Below are 18,268 nucleotides of genomic sequence, written 5' to 3'. Positions count from 1 at the left end.
GTAAGCTTGGGTTTCCACTTGTTGTCATTCTGGTCTCATCTCTGAACAATCACATCAAATTTGCTCCTGGAGGGGCTTTTTTTTTTTTTGCCGGCACCATGCGGCATGCGGGATATTAGTTCCCTGACCAGGGATCGAAACCGTGCCCCCTGCAGCGGAAGCACAGAGTCTTAACAACTGGACCGCCAGGGAAGTCCCTGCAGGGGCATTTTTTTTTTTTTTTTTTTTGGTACGCGGGCCTCTCACTGTTGTGGCCTCTCCCTTGCGGAGCACAGGCTCTGGACGCGCAGGCTCAGCGGCCATGGCTCAGGGGCCCAGCCGCTCCGCAGCATGTGGGATACTCCCGGACCGGGGCATGAACCGGTGTCCCCTGCATCTACAGGCGGACTCTCAACCACTGTGCCACCAAGGAAGCCCCAAATGGTTCTTATCGGCCAACTTGGGGAAAACCTTCTTCTAAGACTTTGTGGCTGAAAATGTAGTCTGCAGAGCTGTGCTATCGGTACCAGCTGGGAGCTGGTCAGAAATGCAGAATCCCAGGCTCCCCCCACCCGAGACCTGCTGAGTCAGAATCTGCATTTTAACAACATCCCCATATGATCCGTGGACACCTTTGAGTTGAGAGGCACCACTGTAAAGTATCCTCTAATTGGCTGGTTTCTGGAAAAGTAAGTAGCCGTTTTGGCCATGTGTTTCCCCTGATATGCATGAAGAGAAAGCAAAAGACTGAAATACAATTGGTTGGTCTTGCACACACTTAGACACAAACCAGGACCCGCAGTAACGACTGGGATTTGTATCAATAAAATCAGCTGCGGTATATAAACAAAGTACCATTTCTAGACATTTCAATAACCTTGCCTCTTCAAGTTGATCTTCAAGTTGATCTCTGAGTTTTGGGATTCAAGCTTCATGTAATTCCTCCTACATCATTCACCCTCTTTAATTAATTTAGCTCCCAACAAGGAGTTGCTGAGATTCCTCCATCTGAGTACGTTCCCTCTGTTTCTCATAGGAAAGCCCATTTCATCAGTTTCCAGTAGTAAAGAGAAGGACGGGGACCACCTTACCGATTTCTCTGACATTAGCCGCTTGACTCTGGCTTTCAGCTTCTCCTCTTGCTGTAGCCTTTCCTTGGTCAGCTTCTCCTTCTCTGCCAGATGCTGCCGTAACTGTTCTTGCAGCAAATACTGCTGAGTTTCCCGAGAACTGTTGATCTTCATCTGAAATGAGGGGAAGGGAAACTGCAGCTGATGGGGGACAGGACTAACGCAGGAGTCATTTCCACTACCTTTGGGGGCAGGACAAAGGTTCACGAAACTTTCTTCAAAACACAGAAAAACGATGCTTAGCTTAGTAACTAATAGCGAAGTAGTAGAGCATCGTGGTTAAGAGCTCAGACTCCAGATCTAGATAGAATCTCAGCTCTAGATCTTTCTAGACACTTCTTCGTATAGAAAATAAGCGGGTGAACTAAAGCAGGCCATCTTCCTCCTCATTCATCCCTGCCGGCCACTTGGGTGCGGGATTCCGTGGAGAGCACGGGCCCGTGAAGGGGCTCTGCAGCACGCCTACCTGACCTACTACCCTTTCCAAATGGGCTTTAATGAGGTTTTCTCTGTTCCTCATTTCTTGCAGCTGAAGCAATTGCCTTCTGGAATCCTCCCGAAGCTTCTCTTCAACCTGAAAGGATGATGAAACCGAGGGCTTGCTGCTAATGTGATCATCATGCCCTCTGGGGAAACTCTTCTGGGGGGTGCTAATGGCAGTGGGGGAGTCCCTGAGGGGTAGGGACAGCTGCAGCCCAGCAGCAGGGGGTCACAGGCATGCACTGGGTAGCGGCAGACTCACAGGGAGTTGCCCCCTATGGGAAAGGGCCGAGCTCTGCACCCGGGGCTCAACTATGTTCTACCGCACACTCCGATCCCAGCTCGGTCCCTAACAAGCCGTACGACACTGGGAAAGTTATTTCACTGCTCCGTGACTCAGTGTCCTCATCTCTCCAACGGGGATGATGATACTAGTATCACTGCATAGAGTTATTGTGGGGATTCAATGTTTGGAAGAGTGCTTAAGGGCTCTGTGAGTGTGTTAAGTACTGTTGTAACCTATGAAAGGTGGACGGGAATGTCCGCCATACAGTCTCGTTCTAATAACTCGTGATGGATACTTGGAAATGTTATGATTGGGTTTATTATCATAACTGTTTGTCGTTACCACTTTGAGCACACTCACTGGTGGTAACCTCTATGGAGGCTTGCTAAAGCAATGTCTATTAAGAATTGCAGCCTGCAAAGGAAGGCATTTAAAGTGGAGAAGCTTGCCTACTTTCCCCCCCTTGCTTGGGTAACAGTCAACAAACGGTAAGCTTGGGAGTGCTTCACGCTACCCTTGGCTGGCCTGTGTAGGCCTCGCAGCTGCTCAGTTCTTAGATGCACCTGCTGAGCCCTGGGCCCTGGCACTAACAGGAAATGAGGCAAACTCTCCTAAATAAATGGAAAGTGTTTGTGCTGAAACAAATACACAGGCTCTTTTTTTAGGGATCTGAAGAGGGGGATCACAGGGATGTAATAAAAGACCCAGAAAAGCCCTTAAGAGCTTTCTTCTGAGTAGTGTGGTCCAGTGGAAGAGCCTCTGCCCAGCTCTGTTACCTTGGAAAAGTCATCTAAGCTCTCTGGGCCTGAGTTTTCTCCCACGTCTAAACATGCTCTGACTTCTATGTCAGCAGCCTTTTTCATGTGCTACAAAAGCCAAGTCCAGCCTTGGACTCTGCCGTTGTCTGTGCTCTGCATGAACAGCCCCCGTTCCCGTCCCCAAGCCTCAGAGTCACCTTCAACAGCCGCCCTGCTCCCTCGCTCACACTCGGGGGTCTCACGCCTGTCCTCCAACCCCTCTCACATGCAAGCTGGACTGTGACAGCTGGCCACCTCGCCTCGAGTTTAGTTTCTTCCAGTGCAATCTTAACGGTACTATGAGAGTTACCCAGCTGTAAGGCAGCTCTGTCCAACAGAACTTTCTGCAATGGTACAGGTACTCTGAGCGAGGCTGTGTTGTCTAATACGGCAGCCACCAGCCACATCTGGGGATCGAGCACTCGAAATGGGGCTGGTGTGACGGAGGAACTGAACAAAAAATTTTACTTAATTTTCATTAATTTCAGTGTAAACAGTAGCATGTGGCTGTTTGCTACGCCAGGGTCACTGAAGTCAGACGAACCTGGAGTCAGACAAAACTGACTGTGCCATTGGGCTAGTTATTTTACTAGTAACTAGTAGCCTTGACTTTCTCATCTGTAAAATGGAGAGGATGATTTCTAGATCACAGCGCTGTTGTGAAGATGAAGAGATGAATTGTTCAAGGTAACGCCTAGTACGTGAGAAATTGTAACTATCATTTTCACCCTGATTACTGTCCACAAATGTCATTGCATCAGTCACTTGTTCAGAAGCCTTAGGAGCCCCCCACGGCCTGTGTGGTATAGAGCCCAAGCGCCTGAACTAAGGCAAAACACTAAGCCAGGGATTCAAGAAGCCCCTACGAACTCTGAACGAGGTAAATAAAACTGAATCCACACCTAGATAAACCATAATAAAACTGCTGGAAATCAAGGAAAAAGACAATCTTAAAAGCAACCGGAGAAAAAGACAGATTATGCAAAGGTACAACAGTTAGGCTTACAGATGACTTCTAAATAGAAATAATAGGAGCCACAAGACAATAGTGACATATCTAATGCTGTATCTAATGTGCTGAAAGAAAAGAATTGCCATTGTAGAATTCAATACGCAGTCAAATGTGTTTTAAGAATGAAGGTTAAATATACATCTCCAGACAGACACACAGGCACATCTGAGAATTTGCCATCAGCAGAGCCACAGTGAGGGAAAACATTAAAGGCTATTCTTCAGACACAAGAAAAATGAACCCAGGTGGGTGATCAGAGATGCAGAAAAGACGAGCAACAGTAAGGGTCATGTGTGGATATGATACTGACTATAGCAAAACACTAATAATGTCCTGTGGGGTTTCAAGTATCAAGAGGAGTTTAGAACATGACAGCAATGGCTTATGAACCTGGAGGGGGTCAGTGAAGTGAAGGTGCTTGAAGCTCACGGCACTGTCCAGGAGAAGGGCAGGATCACCAACTACTAGTGCCTCTGGGGAAGTGAAGAACGCAGGGCTTCCCTGGTGGCGCAGCGGTGGAGAGTCCGCCTGCCGATGCAGGGGACGTGGGTTCGTGTCCTGGTTCGGGAGAATCCCACATGTCGCGGAGCGGCTGGGCCCGTGAGCCATGGCCAATGAGCCTGTGCGTCTGGAGCCTGTGCTCCGCAACGGGAGAGGCCACAACAGTGAGAGGCCCGCATACAGCAAAAAAAAAAAAAAAAAAAAAAAAAAAAAAAAAAAAGAATGCATACTGTAGTCTTCAAGATGACTACTAAGAGAATAGTAGAAGAGTGAAAAATTTAATTAATGTGTGATTTTGGGGAGTCAAGGATGAATGCTATTGTCTTACTATTACTAAAAGAATAGGAAAAAAGTGAAATATTTCCAAGCTAGTAGAGGGGGAAAGTGGAATAAGAGAAAACCAGCCACTCAGAAGGAGGCAAGAAAGGAGAGAAAAAGGAACATAGCACAGATGGTACAACTGGTATTGAGCAAGAAGGTAGATTTAAACCTCAGTACACGAGTAATTACATAATATAAATGGACTAAAAGTCAAAGATTGTCAAACTGGATTTTGTAAAAATGATACGCTATTTGAAGGCATATGTCTAAACCTTAAGACAAAAATTGACAGAGAACATATGAAAAAGATATGGTATGAAAACTCTAACCAACAGAAAGCCAGTGATGAAGCTAAATGACAAAGGAGACGTTAAGGGAGAAACACTACTAGAGATGAAAAGGGACATTTCATGATGATCTAAAGTTTTGCTCTACAGGAAGTATTAGGATTCTAAATTTATATGCACCTAGTAACACAGCCTGAAAATACATAAAGGAAACATCGTTCATATTAAAAGAAGAAACACAAAAATTACAAACATGTTGAGATTTTTAAAAACATTCTCAATGATGGAACAAAAAGACAAAAAAAATCAATATGAGAATTTAAGTTGGAACAACATCATTGGCAAACTTGAGTTAATGGATCAATTCTTCTTAGATAATTTGACAATTAAGATCTGAAGGCAGTCTAGGGTAGTGGTTACACACAGGAGCTTTGGAGTCAGGCAGACCTGGATTCAAGTTCTGCCACAACTACTTTATGCAAGTGAACTTGGATAACTTCCTTCACCTCTGTGAGCCTCAGTTTTCCCGACTGTAAAGTGGGGTTAATACCAGTATAGACCGCATGGGGTCATTGTGAGGATGAACAGAGATGATGCAGGTGGAGTGCTAGCCCCAGAGTGGTTCCCAGGCCGACCTGTCCCTGCCATACCTTGCTCTTTTCCCGCAGCGTCATAGAGATCAGGTTCTGCTCAGTACTGCTCCTTTTCAGCTCCACCCTGAGCTTCCTCATTTCTTTTTCCATGTCATGGATTTGCTGAAAGAGTTCCAACAACAGGGAAGTCAACTTCAGAACTCATTTCATCCAGTTCATTAATCCAGAAACCTAGTCTGGGATTCGCTTCATTCCTTCACTTGGGGAACAATTCCACGTCTTTGAGGCAAAGTAGACTTTCTTTCAACGGATGCAATGAAAGGGCTGGGTGAGGGAAAATTTGAGTTTCTTTTGAAGATCAGCATGGATCCTGGATTAAACAGTACAAGATACCTATCCACTCATTAGAATCTCTTTCGTTGGGGCACATTTTTGAGTTCAATCTAAATAAGGGCTGTTTGGAAGACACAATGGGCACAGTTTGGAAGCAAAGAACAATGACATTTTTCTTTTTTCTCATTTGAGGCAGAGAAGTGTGCTCCTGACAGAGAGAAGAACACACGTCTCCTGCCCCCGTCCCAGGCACCGTCCTTCCCAACAGATGGAAAACGTATACCTGGTGATGTGCACGAGGGTTTGGGCTGGTACAGGGGGTGAACATTGATATTTAGTGGTCATCTTTTCATTGTGTTAATTTTTATGTTCACCTTCCATACAAGGCCAGTGATACATTTGCTTTTTATTTTGTTTTTATGAATTGTTGTAAAATTGAATGTATTTAAGTAAAAATACTTCAAGAAGAGTTGTGTTAATAACAGTGTTCAGGGCTGTGATAAAACTTGTGACAGTGGATCATGAAAGTCTGGGCATCACAAGTCCAGGGGTAGGGACCGCAGTGAATTTCTAGCAGCATACGGTGGCCACCTTCCGTCCCTTTCCCCAGGGTAATCCTGATGAGGGACCTTGAGCCAACTGCCCAGAAAATCTGGGGAGAGTGTGTTTTCCATGGTCTTTTCACCCATCTCTTTGAGGCTAGCAAATCAAAGAATTAGGAGACTACATTAACAGACAAATACCCAGAAAGCCCCAGAGCTTGTGCTAGCTAATGGGCCAAGGAACCCCTCCAAAACCCTCAAGGCCACAATCTAGGCTTTCAGTGGACACCTAGGGGTCAGGAGGTTCAACGCACGGTTTTGCAGAGTTTTAACTCTTTCTCTTGGGCTTCCCACTTCTCATTCTGGGCATCTTCCTTCTGTAACTCTTCTTTCAACACTGAGCACTGTGTAGAAAACGGACAAGGCCACGGGGGCTTGGCTGGGGGTCCCAAGTACCTGTCTTCACGCCCAGGAGTGTTTCCTGCTGTATAACCCAATCACACCTCTGAATTCTGAGAGGTAAGACCATTTGTGTGATGGGAGCACGGGATCCTGCAGTCGTTCCCAGTTCACCCCTCTCATGAGTTCTGAGGAATAGAACGTCTAAATTCCTCTTCAAAGTCTGCAAACTTCACTGCAGGGGAAATCCAGCTTCGTAGAGTCTGGGTACTTAGGGTGCAGGAATTAGGATGTTTTCACGCTTTGACCGGTGAGGGTGGAGGGGGCCGAGCCAGTGAGCTCGGGTCCATCATATGGCTTTTGTGCAGGTTGAGTCTCAAAGACACAACTGCCCCGACTGGTGTGGAGGGGTAAACGGAGCTGTCTTGCCCGAGGGCGCCTCGGCAACAGGCATTAAGGGCATAAGGATGGATGTGCCTTCTTTTGACCCAGCAATTCCCACTTTAGGAATGTACCTTAAGGACAATGACTGGAGAAATAAGTAAATCTGTAGTTTCAAGGATGCTCTTCACAGAATTGTCAGTAACAGTGGAAGAAAAAAAAAAAAAGAGGAAACAACACAAGTGTTTAGAACAGCAGACCACTTTATAACACTGGGTACATCCAGGAGAAAGTATGTAGCTTTTAAGACGAATGATAAGAGCATTGATTTATTAGAATGGGAAAATAAATAGTATTTAAAAATTTAAAAAATGTGCATAGTATAAATTCACTATAAAATGATTGATTGATTTCTAGGCAATATATAGAAACAAGACTGGAAAAACAGACATGAAAATATTAACACTGATTTCTCAAGGTAGCATTTCCTCTCCTCTCTTTTTATTTTTTCTTCTCAATGTCATCTAATTATTTTTCTAAAATTAATACACATGATGTATGCCATTAAAAAAAAAAGGCATCCTAAGTGTTCACAAGAGTAGGACCCTTGGTGGTGACGAGCCCTTGTGCTATTGGCCAGCACAGTCTAGAGGAGAAGGGACCTCATTCCAAGGTCAATGAGGAAGGGAAACGGGGACATAAATCATCCAAATGCACTTCAGGAGGTAGAAGAGCCAAGCAGTTGCTGTCTTTGCAGATTCCTTCTACTTAGCACCAGCTCTGCATCCCCTTCCCGTCCCCAACACACACACACACACACACACACACACACACACACACACACACACACCACATTAAACAGCTATAGCACATGCCTGGGAAGACACTCTGCTTGGGAGAAGCGAGTGCAGAGGTCATGGCCAGGCAGCCGACCCGGGGCAGAGGCAGAAGAGCACAACTAAAACCAGCCTCCCACTTCTCGGAAAACGATTTTGTCATCCCCATTTCACAGATGGGGAAATGGAGGCCAAATAAGTTACAAAAAAAGAAAGCTCTGGGATTGGACCCTGGTCTGTCTGATCCCAAAGCTCGTGCAGTGCCTTTCACCAGCTCCAATCTGGGTATGGTACTACGTACCAGGTATTACTTACTGTGCCTTTTCCTTGGAACCTCAAGATCTGTTCTCACCCCAGCCCAAAGCAGACCTAGCTATCGGGTAGACTCTGGGAATCTCTGAGTTGCCACCTGAGATGAAAGCTTTGAGGTTTTACCTTGACTCACAGAAACAGGCACATCATGCAAATACTGAGAAATCTTATCCTATAGAGTCAGGATTCTAAAGTTAGCATTGAAGACAACATTTGCAAATAGTCAAAGTTACATGTAAAAAGCTCTTTGCTTGCCTACCACGTTCATCTTCCATAGAGACATTCTACACACTAAAGTCTAAGGAAGAAATGAGAGTCTGCGTGTTTGCATCTGGATCTTCAGACATTCTGCTTTGAAGACAATTATGAGAACCAGTGGTGCTGGGACCATGATGCAGCCGTGTGGTCATCCTTGCTCACAGAGAGATCATATTCTGTTTAATATTAAACTTTGCAATGGCAGTATATGCTCATAGGTGTGTTTGTTCCTGGGATTAAACAAACTAATTTATAATAGGGGTTAGAAAATGTTTGCTGGATTTGAAAATCTATTATGCTTATTCTGAGCCACATACATGCTGTCCTTTGAAAGGCTTCAGAGAAGTTGGCCACGTGCCCAGCAACTACCCTCCCTGTGTCCTTGGGCACTGGCCTCATCTCACCACCGTGTGTCATGTGACTCCACTGTGTCTGCTTTTCGCAGCTACAATTTGCTGATGACCCGACACTCACTCTGGAGCTGAGGGCTTCGAGCTGGTGATCCTTTTCTTTGTTCTCACTTTTCAGTTGATTCACCTCCTGTTGTAGTTGTTGAACTTGACCATCCTTTACTAACACGTCTCTTTGCAAAGATGACACCATCTCTGTAAAAGAACCAAACCAAACCAAAACAAAAGACTCATGGAGGTCAAAGAGGCAGGAAGGATTATTGGCAACACCATGGCTGTCAGCCAACGTTCGGACAAGACCTTCCAAGCCTGGGCCACCACCGGTGCCCGCCTAGAACTGGGGAGGCTTTTTGCAAGGGTCCCAGAGCAGGAATGGGAATGAGAGCAAAGTCCACGGAACAGGGTTTGAGGCTTCAGTGAGAATGAGGGGCAGTCAGCAGCAGCGAGAGGAGAAACCTTTGGGGGCCCCTTGTGGGCACAGGCCAGGCAAAGCTGGGAGGAGAGGCCACACCATGGGCCTGGGAAACAGAGGCCCAGCACAGGGAAGGTCCAGGAATTCTTCTTCAGATGCCAGGAGACGGGCGTGTGGCAGAGGGCACTGCTGGACGCTGTTGTTGGGGTGGTTGGTTTCACAGTCCTCTGATTTTGGACCTCTCTCTACCACTTATTATCTTGGTGGTCTTGGACAAGCTATTTCACCTCCCACTGTCTGTCCCACACAGAGTTATTGTAAGGGTCAAATGAGACGGTATGTCCCAAGAACACAAAGTGGCTAAATTATGTTTGTTCCATGGCGCCTATTTTTTTTCTCAGCAGCCAGCTTCCAAAATGGCCCCAATGATCCCTGCCGCCTAGAATTCATGCCCTGTGTAGTCCCTCCCACCCTGAATAGGGCTGCCATGGGTAACCAATATGACTGTGGAAATGACGGACTGTATCCTCTCAGGCTGGGTCATAAAAGACACTGTGGCCTCCTCTTGGCTCCCTCTTGAATCTCTCACTCTGGGGGAAGCCAACTGCTGTGTTGTGAGGACACTCAAGCAGCCCTAGAGAGAAGCATGTGTGCTGAGGGACTAAGGCCTCCAACCCATAGCCACATGAGCAGCCATTCTGAAGGGGGATCCTCCGGCTCCCCCCGAGGCTTTAGATGACATGACTGATGCCCCAGCCAACATCTTGACTGCAACTCATGAGAAATAAGTCATCACCCTCTCAAATTCCTGAACTACAGATACTGGGTGAGATCATAAATATTGGTTGGGGTTTTATCCATTACATTTTGGGGTAACTTGTTATGCAGCAATAGATAACTACTCCATTACTGTAGTATCATTTTTTTTAAACATCTTTATTGGAGTATAATTACTTTAAAATGGTGTGTTAGTTTATGCTTTATAACCAAGTGAATCAGTTATGCATATACATATCTCCCCATATCTCTTCCCTCTTGCATTGTAGTATTATTTTGAATAAAAGTGGGAAGAAGGGTGCATAAATGCAGTGGTATTGGGTTATCTCCTATGGTTCTTTTCTTGAAAGAACATCAGGCCCAGTTTTAGTGGTAGGTATCAATCAAGAATGTCTATGAAATAAAGCCCAAAATGCTCCAGAATTTCAGTTTAAAAATGAGCTTTGCCTCCAGGACACAGTTCAGTTACTTGGAAATCCCTCTGGGGCTTGCCACACTTTGAGTGGGTCCAGCCCATCTCAAGCGTTATCCCAACCCAGGTCTGTCCGACTCCCTGATCGGAGAAGGTGGGATCTGAGACAGGCTTGATGCTTGGATGAGGTTTCACTGGCCGACATACGGGAGGAAGGTGAGGACCAGCGAGTTCATCCTTACATTCCTGGTGCCCAGGAGAGCACCTAGCCTGGGGTGGGGGGTGCTCAGAAAATATCTGAGGACATCCCAAGTGAGGGAGGAGCATAAGCAGAGACCTGGGGGCAGCAGCGGGTGGGGCTGGGTGTGATTAAGTTGCAGAGTGAGGCAGAAGAAAAGCACAGATTCATACAGAGATGGGGATTCACGTGCGACTCAATGCTATGCCTGGCTTCTACAGCTTTGGGCATGTTTCCTGCTACACGCTGGCTGCTTTCAGAGTGATGTGCCCCTCCGAGGCTCACTGCCTCCTCCCTGTCACCTGCTTCTCTCCCTCCCCTTGTCTGTGAGTGGTCCCATCCTCTTCAGGTCTCTAGGCATGTCAGTTCCTGCTTAAAAACCTCCACTGGATTCCCAACACCCTTGGAATAAAAACCCAGACCCCCCGACCCTGCCCAGCCCCACAATCCCCTGTTCACGCCATGCAGCCTCTCTTGCACTTGGTTTGTCCTTGCCCGGCAGAAACAGGTCCTCTCTAAAAGAAGGACATAGCCGTGGAGGATACAACATGAACTGGTTAGAATCAGCTAGGTCCAAGGGGGCGTAAGATTCGACTTCCAGGGGAACTGGAGCCTCATTACAGGCTCATTGTAATACATGAGCGAAATGACACACCCACCAGCACCAGGACAGTTCCGAGGCTGACCATAAAGGTCAAAAAGTGGGTGGTGGGGCTTGCCTGGTGGCACGGTGGTTGAGAGTCCGCCTGCCGATGCAGGGGACATGGGTTCGTGCCCCGGTCCGGGAAGATCCCACATGCCGCGGAGCGGCTGGGCCCGTGAGCAATGGCCGCAGAGCCTGTGCGTCCGGAGCCTGTGGTCTGCAACGGGAGAGGCCACAACATTGAGAGGCCCGCATACAGAAAAAAAAAAAAAAAAAAAAAAAAAGTGGGTGTTGGCCCAATTCCTGGAAATCCCCGCCCCTTCCCCAAAATATTAGAGTTGTCCGCAATCCTCCCACTCATTAGCCTATAAAATTACCCTGCCCATAAAAACTCACCGCCCCATATTTGGGGGCCTCTAGCCTTCTGAGATGGCCCACACTCTGTCTGTGGAGTGTGTTTCTCTCTAAAGAAATCCACTTCTTACTTTGTCTCTCACTGAATTCTTTCTGCGATGAGACATAAAGAACCTGAGCTTTAGTAAGTCCCGAGACCCGATGCGTGATCTCGATTGATAGTGGGTTCTGACTGGGTTCGAGTCCCAGCCCACGGGTTCAAGTCCCACCTGAGTTCCATGGTTGCACACCCACTGAGCTGGTCCCCCTTGGCCTCCCCCCTTGAAGCGCTGGCCACCACCACACACAGTTTATTTTCTCCACAGCACCACTGCTCTCTGAAGTGGGCTTGTGTATTCATCCGTTTACTTTTATTGTCTGTCACCCCCTCCCGAATCTGTGAGTACAGGAATCTGACTGTCTTGCTTGGCTCTCCCTCCCCGGAGCCTGGAACGGGGCCTGACACCTAGTAGGAGCTCAAGAAACATGTGGAAGCAATGAAGGAATCCAGGGAATCAAAGCTCAGCCACAGCTGTGTGTTGGCTGCACCTCTCCCAACCCAAGCCCTTTATCAGGGAACCACCTCGGATCAAATTAGAAAATGGTTTCCTTTGGGCCCAAGTGCACTCGGCTGAAATGGGTGAGACCATGGGTGCCTTAAAGGAGTGACCCCATTTTGTCCACGCTCTAGTTTGCACTCACGCTGCTTTGTGGAACCACACAAGCCACAAGGCGACCTGTGTTCTCCTTGGTGGGACCAGTGCTCAGGAGACCTTGTAGCCAAGAGATACCATTCTCTCAAATATTTACCTGACCCTGCCCTCAGAACTGGGTGGCAAGAAACCTCCACTGAGGGAGAACTCTAATGCACCGACACGGGTGATCCCTGAGGCTGCACCCAGGTCACGGGCACAGGTGCGCTGGTTGACTGGTGATGTCTGCAGGGGGAGGGCAGAAGCTCTGGGGCCTGAATGCAGAAGGGCCTCACCTGACGTGATGGCGGTCTCCCTCCTTAAGTTCTCGGCCTCATGCTTCAGGGAGGTGATTTCTAAGTTTCTCTCAGACAGGGTCTGGCACAGTACCTGGTTGTAGCCTTGCTGTAGGGCACTGATCTGTGGAAGGAGGCAACACACCGTCAGGGGGGGCCAGCCAGGCCTGCAGGACACGCCGGTACTTCTCCAACGTTGGGCAAAGAGTCTGGCTGATCTTGGATCGGGGTGTTGGGGAAACCAAGGTTTTCAGTTGTCACTAGTGGAAGGGGCAGGAGGGGCCTGTTCCTTCAGTGACCACCATGTCATCGGTCCTCGAGACACGGACCTTATCTTTGTGGCCACCCAGGGGCTCCAGTGCTGCTGTCTTCCTATGACCTGTGGGTTTTTAGCCATAAATAGACCAGCTGTTGCTTCCAGATCATCCAGCACTGACTGGATGCACAGCAAAGTTCAAGAGCCGGGAGCAGGTTATGAAATGAATTCCCTCTAATGAGAATAGAGGGTAGTTTATACCTCACAGAACACTCCAGAGTTTACAAAGCCCGTTCACACATGCTACACTGATACTTGTCACAGCGTTGCTGAAGGCTGACGTTCCCATTAATGTGCCCATTTTGCAAGGGAGTCAGGTTGAGACACAGAGAGGCGAGGCCTGCTGCTCGGGATCACGTGGCTGGTCAGACGTGGAGTCTGATTCAAACCCAGTCTTTAGTTGCCTGGTTCCTCCTTCCCAGGTGGCTCTAGGAATGAGCGTGAGAAGTTGGAGGCTGTAAGGCATGGCATGGACTCGGGAGCCGGACTGTGGCCTTCAAGTCCTGCCTCTGCCAGTTAACGGGCTTTGTGAACACAAGGAGGACACCATATTCTGTTTCCTTTTGCTCAGTCTGTACGCAGGGTGATGGTAGTCCCAACCTGATAGGATTGTTAGAAGTATTTTAATAAGTTAGCATGTGTACAAGTGCTCAGATCATGCCTGTCACACGGCACAGGGGGATGAGCTGTGACGGTCCTCTCCTCTGACTACCCATGGGGTGTTTTTTTTGTTTTGTTTTGGGGTTTTTTTGTGTTTTTTTTTTTTTTTTTTTGCGGTACGCGGGCCTCTCACAGTTGTGGCCTCTCCCATTGCAGAGCACAGGTTCCGGACGTGCAGGCTCAGTGGCCTTGGCTCACGGGCCCAGCCGCTCCGCGGCATGTGGGATCTTCCTGGACCGGGGCACGAACCCGTATCCCCTGCATCGGCAGGCAGACTCTCAACCACTGCGCCACCAGGGAAACCCTCATGGGGTGTTTTAGCTTCAGCTTCCCTCGTCCGTCTCTGGGGTAGTTGGTAATCTTTATGTGTGCATTTGTAAGCCTTGCCAGGCTCACTTAAACGCCAGTTTGGTTGTTATTAATAGGAAATACAGGGGCTTCCCTGGTTGCGCAGTGGTTGGTAGTCCGCCTGCCAATTTAGGGGACGCGGGTTCGTGCCCCGGTCTGGGAGAATCCCACATGCCACGGAGCGGCTGGGCTCATGAGCCATGGCTGCTGGACCTGTGCATCTGGAGCCTGTGCTCCGCAACGGGAGAGAACACAACAGTGAGAGGCCCGCGTACCACCAAAAAAAAAAAATTAGGAAACTCCATTTTGGTGGTGTAGAGAGGAAGGCTCAGAGGGATCCAATTATTTGCTCACGATCATCCTTCTAGGAAGCAGCAGTGCTTGCATTAAAACAAAGTCCTCCCCAGTTGAAAGCCCATCTCTCGCCCTCTGCGCTTGCATACAGAACAGGGGCTGTCCTTTTGTACCTCCACACTTAAATACTCAGCACAATTTGTCCTAGGAGCTAAATGGGCCTGGCCAGGGCCCTTAAGGCAACAAATGAGACCAGTAATCCTCAGAAGGGCTCTTCATGTACTGCCCATTTATGGCCTGTGGTTTGATTGATCCATCCATTTCCAGGGATAAAGCTGTGTCCCATTTTCAGTTTTGCTCCACAGTTGCGGGTTTAGTTTAGATTTCCCATCTCACACGTGTTCATCCAGAGCCAAGGCGTCTCAGAACATTTGGCATCAAGCAACAGAAACCCACTGCAACTCGTTTAAGCATAAGATAGGACTTTATTGAAAGTAGCCTGGGGCATCCTATAGGACAGCGAGTGAGGCCAGGCTAAGGAGAGCCCAGAACACTCTCTTTCTATGAAGGACTGTTTTCTCCGTGAACCTCTGCTTCATGAGTCTCCTCTTGCAGACCAGCTTTCTCTGTGCACGTGGCTCCCTGGTGGCTTTCAAGTTGATTAGATCCAGTGCAAGTAGCCAGTCCAAAATGACCATGGTCATGGTCACCCAAGGCCACGGGTCCCACTTTGGGAAACACTGTTCAAGCAAGGACCCTTCCCATGGAGAGCGTGGCTTCATGCTTTGTCCCCAGAACCCAGAACAGTACCCTGGCACATATCTGTGGAGCTCCATACCTATCTGTGGGTGGATGCAGCTGACTTAGCTGCACACACACACCAGGCAGCGCTCTGCACTGCGGTCACAGCTGTGCTCCAACACGATCTTTATCTCAATCATCTGCTTGTGGCTCCCCTTTTCAGAACTGTAACTGGTCTGAGAAAAGTGAAAATCAAAATTGAGACCCGGTGGAGTATCCACTGTGGGCCCAGCACTGCCTGATATGATGCAAAGGCAGGGCCCGCCTTCAAGGACATGGGCTAAGTTTAGGATCCGACCTTAAAAGGGGAATTTATTGGGAGGACACAGCATTTCTTGTGGAACCCAGGGGCAGAAGTACAGCTGGGCTTTCCAAGGCATCAGGACCAAAGACCAGAAAGTCATCAGGACACAGCTATGTCTGAGGTCTCATCCTCATGTCGGCCTCTTTCAGCAGTCACCTTCTCTCTGTGCTGAGGTACGTCCCCTGCTTCACTCACCTGTGGCCCCTTAATCCCTGATACCACATTGCCCAACCCAGGACCTGGGAGAGATGAGCCTAGCCCAGCCCAGCATCTGATTGGTTCTCCTGGGTCAGGTGAACACATACCTATCAGCTGTGACTTGAGAGGGTGGAGGTCACATGGCACCAATATGGCTGCTAAGATTCCTCCTTTTGGGTGGGGTGGGAGTGCTGGGGGGAATTTTCTTTGCTCTTTCATAGCCCTGGGGCCAGTTTGGGCCCAAGAACAGGTGAGGTGGGTGGCTTTTGATTTTTCTCCCCTGTCTCTGCCTTTCTTATATTTAGTCTAAGAACAAAAACACGGTGGAGAGGAAAGGAAGGGCCAGGGTCTTTCTTCTGGTTTTTACCTTTTTAGCTTTTTCTGTAGTGAAAAGATAGAGAGCTCTGAGAAGTCTGAACCAGTGAACAAGCAGGACGAGTGTGCCTTCGGGAATTTTGAGGTGAAAGTGACCTCCTGCTTTAGTTTTAATTTACCCTTGCAGATAACTTCCTTGTCTTCCTAGGCACTATTCAGGGCTCCAGCCTATTGCTACCATTCCCAGCTAACATTCTCCCTGCCTTCCTTTTAGACGGAGGTGCATCCATGCTCCATATTTTACATACTAAACATCCATGAGCTATTCTCTGAACAACGTGAATAATTTTCTACTTGATTGTTTCCACACATACAAAACAACTAATGTCCTTTGTGCAATTTCCACAGCACTCCTGCCGTATAGGAAGAGTCCAGAAGTGTTCAGATCAAAGTGAGGGGCTGGTCTCTAATGAGTTGAAGATTGAGCCCCGTGTTGGTTTGCTAAACACAGTGATGAATTCCCACTAGCTTAGTGGCCTAAAACAACAAACGTATTCTCTCATGGGTCTGGGGGCTGGAAGCCCCAAATCAGCATCAGCTGGGCTGCAATCAAGGTTTTTCAGAAGAACCAAACTCCCTTGGATGCTCTAGGGAGGAGTCCATCCCTTGCCTCTTCCAGCTCTGGTGGCTGCTGGCATCCCTTTTTTCTTTTTCTTTTTTTTCTCGCTATGTAGGATTCCCATCTAGGGAAATACAATAATTTATATGTGCATTTTCCTGTTGATGGACATTTAAATTGTTTCCAATTTTCAATATGATTTCTTTTAAAAAAATTTTTATATACTTTTTCAAGGTTACTTTACATTTACAGTATTACAAAATATTGGCTATATTCCCTGTGTTGTACAATACATCCTTGAGCCTATCGTACACCCAGAAGTTTACATCTCTCACCTCCCCACCCTGTATTGTACCCTCTTCCTACTCCGCGCTGGCAACCATTAGTTTGTTCTCTATATCTGTGACTCTCCTTTTTTGGTATATTCGGTAGTTTGTTGTATTTTTTACATTCCATATATAGGTGATATCCTACAGTATTTGTTTTTGTTTGACTTATTTCACTTACCACAATGCCCTCCAAGTCCACCCATGTTGCTGCAAATGGCAAAATTTCGTTCTTTTTTAAGGCTGAGTAGTATTCCATTGGTTATATGTACCACATCTTCTTTATCCATTCATCTCTTTTAATTTTTTTTTTTTTTTTTTTTTGCGGTACGCGGGCCTCTCACTGTTGTGGCCTCCCCCGTTGCAGAGCACAGGCTCCAGATGCACAGGCTCAACGGCCATGGCTCACGGGCCCAGCCGCACCGCGGCATGTGGGATCTTCCTGGACCGGGGCACAAACCCGTGTCCCCTGCATCGGCAGGCGGACTCTCAACCACTGCGCCACCAGGGAAGCCCCTATCCATTCATCTCTTGATGACACTTAGGTTGCTTCCGTATCTGGGTAATTGTAAATAATGACACTCTGAACATTGGGGTGCATGTATCTTTTCAAATACATGTTTTTTATAACACGTGTTTTTGTTTTTTTCGGATTTATACCCAGGAGTTGAGTTTCGAGGTCATATGGTAGTTCTATTTTTAGTTTTCTGAGAACCCTCCGTACTGTTTTCCACAGTGGCTGTGCCAGTTTACATTCCTACCAACACTGTACCAGGGTTCCGTTTTCTCTAAAAATTGTAAATTTTCTTCCTAGGGGTAATTGAGATGGTAGTTCAATAATAACATAAGATCAGGTGAAGCCTAAAGAAATTTTAGAAAACCTGTATAAAGTAAGAAAACATCTGTTCACTGGCATTTGAATGTTAGAGAGACACCAAGACATGTGGGCCAAGTTCTGGAGAGAAGGGAAACACAGACGCAAGCCTGACATTTGGTGCAGCTTTTCTCCTTGGGGCGTTGGCTGATTCAAATCTTACAGCCTAGGAGCTGAAAAGCCAAGGAGTTCAAAAGACTCTAACCACAGAAGCTGCTGGCATCCCTGGACTTGTAGGTGCAGCACTCTAGTCCTGCCTCTGTGGTCACTGCCTCCGCCTCTTCTTTGTATATAATCTCCTCCTGTCTCTCACTTATAAGTACACTTACAGATGGCACTTAGGGCGAGGATAGTCTCAACTCAAAATCCTTATATCCGCAAAACTTTACCTTGTAAGGTAACATTCTCAGGTCCCAGGGATTAGAGCCTGAGATCTTTGGGGCCACCAGTCAGCCCACTGTAAGCCCTAAACGTCTTCTCTCCTGAGGAAGGT

At 47.5% G+C, this 18,268-nt stretch overlaps 1 protein-coding gene and 1 long non-coding RNA gene across 2 annotated transcripts in view; both read right to left on the bottom strand.

Moving 5' to 3' along the window:
* Nucleotides 1–18,268, bottom strand: part of LOC132502448 (forkhead-associated domain-containing protein 1-like) — a 96,255-nt gene that overhangs the window by 43,181 nt on the left and 34,806 nt on the right. The gene's annotated exons all lie outside the window — the stretch shown is intronic.
* LOC132477581 (uncharacterized) lies at nt 5,491–12,793 on the bottom strand. Its single transcript, XR_009530294.1, has 3 exons — nt 12,721–12,793; nt 8,922–9,052; nt 5,491–5,548 (listed from the first exon to the last, which is right to left on the bottom strand). It is a non-coding gene; the product is annotated as an uncharacterized LOC132477581 (long non-coding RNA).

The sequence above is a fragment of the Mesoplodon densirostris genome, chromosome 2 (assembly GCF_025265405.1).
Source record: "Mesoplodon densirostris isolate mMesDen1 chromosome 2, mMesDen1 primary haplotype, whole genome shotgun sequence".
NCBI classification, from domain to species: Eukaryota; Metazoa; Chordata; class Mammalia; order Artiodactyla; family Ziphiidae; genus Mesoplodon; species Mesoplodon densirostris.
Note: the sequence above shows the minus strand (reverse complement) of the source record. Positions and strands in the feature narration are given on the sequence as shown.